The sequence below is a fragment of the Crocodylus siamensis genome, chromosome 1 (assembly GCF_052110815.1).
Source record: "Crocodylus siamensis isolate JL-2025a chromosome 1, ASM5211081v1, whole genome shotgun sequence".
NCBI classification, from domain to species: Eukaryota; Metazoa; Chordata; order Crocodylia; family Crocodylidae; genus Crocodylus; species Crocodylus siamensis.
Genome location: NC_143395.1, coordinates 153,563,372 through 153,566,034, shown reverse-complemented (window position 1 = coordinate 153,566,034; position 2,663 = coordinate 153,563,372).

The following is a 2,663-nucleotide window of genomic DNA, read 5'->3' as shown; positions in this document are numbered from 1 at the left end:
TATTAACAAAAAATGAAATTAAGAAAAAGAAAATACAGGAAGAATAGGATGATTTACAGACAGGAAGACGTGTTAGGCTGTGGAACAGAATATCAGAAGGAAAGGTGGAAGCACACTTACAACAGGGACACACCAGCACTGGCAAACAGATTAAGTAGATAGCGTGTTTGGAATTTTCCAGCCCTAACTTCTCTAATTCTATGACCCGTTACTGCAGCGCAGCCCTATTTTGGCACCACTCTGAGACACAGGCATGGAACTTATACAGAAGAAAAGTATCCCGAGCTGACTCACTGATGCCACTGCCTGCAGCACTGCATCCCATACTACCACACTGGGACACTGGATAAGGCCACTTGCTGAGTCATCAGGACTAGTTCCTGCAGCAGGGCAAGTGCTTCCCATCCACATATTGGCCAGGCCTGCAACAACTCAGATTATGCAGTCTCAACACAAAGCCACAAGAACAGCCTAGAATTATTCATCTATCTAGCCAAAGATGTGGCCTGTGACTCAGAATGTATTATGCCTAAGGAGCATCCAGACTCAATAGTAATGGCCCCATTCATCTTACTTTCAAAGGTAAGAGAATCAAAATAAGTAGGAATCAGCTTCTTAGCCCCTGGCACAGCAGGGCTAGTGCGTGTTGTGGAAGAGGCACACTGAGCTCCTGGCACTGACTGCTTATGACTTCTGACCTGTGCCCAGAGAATACAGCACCATACCCAACCATCTGAGAAGGAAGCTGTTGATAAGGCAAGAGATGGGAAAGGAAGACAACTGAAGGAGGCCTTTCAGGAAAAAGAAGAGTGGATACAAAGAGGAGTAAAACTAATCAAGCCTGCAATCAGTTTTTGATGCTATCAACCCAAAAGATACCTTTCCAGAAGAGGGCACCTCTGCTGGCCTAGAAGCAGCCAGGACAGAGGCCTCTTGGGAAGAAATAAAATCATCACATGGATTGACTTGCTATTTGGTCTTATACTACTGCCTTAAAATGGAAGAAAGGGTGACACTAGGAACACTTGCCCCTACCCTATCAGCTTCTTTAATGGAGAGTAGGCAAGGGGAGTTGGAGGCCATCCTTTAAGTAATAAGCCACTTGCAGATACTTACATTAGGCTCTGACCTCATCAGCCTCCTCTCTGAGTCCTTCCACTGTCCTTCACTGCATCATAACTTCACACATCTCGACAGCTTCTTGTTCTGACCTTCTAGGCCTTCCACAATTCAGCCCGTCCTATTATGTTATTGGGCTGGTCACCCATGTGAGGCCCTAGACTGGAAAACAGGAGATCTGGCAGAGGCATGCTCACTGCTGCACATTCACTGTGGGCTTTTGGGTAAATCATTCACCTTCCCAGTTCTTCATCTGTAAAATATGGATAATTACTTCTTTGTTCTGTCCTGTATATTTGGATTGTAGGCTTTTCAGGGCAGAGACTGGTTCTTGTTGCCTCAGTGGGCAATATGATAACAGATGGCATCTCTAGACACCATCCTACACAAATCCGTAATAATAATAATGACATTCATCCTTCTGGAGAAGGTCTGTACATGACCAAAATACTCCTCAAAACCCTTATGCATAAAGGGGACACAGCTACTATCTAGGCCTTATTCCTGGCTCCCTGCACAAGGGTGAATATTACCAAGAGCAAATAATAGATAGGGGTGTATTTGCCCTCTGGGTCTTCTTGCCTGGGTTCATTTCTACAGTAGAGGAGAAAGGGATTAACGTATGCCTGGCAATCCAGCTGCCATTACTGCTGCCATCACCCAGGATGTAAAACATCTTAAATTACTTCTCTGGGGGACTCTGTCTGAACTCATGAGGAAGCCTGAAGACCTAGACGTCAACCAGCACCAAGGCAGTTAGTTGAAAACTGTCTTGGGGGCATCTCTACTCTTCACTGCTGTGAGTGCAACTTTGATATGACCCGAGTACAGACATCTACAGCAACTAACAATGGCTATTTTGCATCCAAGCATCCACAGAAGAAAATGCAGACAACTTTTGTGGGAATAGATTCATAGATTCCAAGGCTGGAAGGGACCTCAGAAAATCATTGGGTCCAGCCCCCTGCACCAGGCAGGAAAGACAATTGGGGTCAGGTGACCCAAGCAAGGTGACTGTCCAATCTCTTGAAGATTTCCAGGGCAGGTGATTGAACAACCTCTGGAGGGAGCTTATTCCAGAGTCTGGTAACCATAGCTGTGAAGAAGTTTCTCCTGATGTTGAGCCTGAAATGATCTTCCAGGAGCTTATGGCCATTCCTCCTGGTTTTCCCCAAGGATGCCCTGGTGAACAGTTGTTCACCAAGCCCTTGACGTATGCCCCAATGTAGCAGTAAGCCACTATCGAGTCCCCTCTCAGCCTTTTCTTTTTCAGGCTGAAGAGCCCCAGGTCCCTCAGACTTTCCTTGGATGGCTTGTCATGCAAGTCTCTGATCATACAGGTGGCCCTTCTCTGGACTCTCTCAAGCTTTACCATGTCCTTGTTCAAGTGCAGTGCTCCAGCTGTGGTCTCACCAGTGCTGAGTAGAGTGAAAGAATCACCTCCTTGGTTTTGCTGGAGATGCATCGATTGATACATGCCAGGGTATTATTTGCCCTCTTGGCTACAGTATTGCACTGACGGCTCATATTCATACCATGGTCTA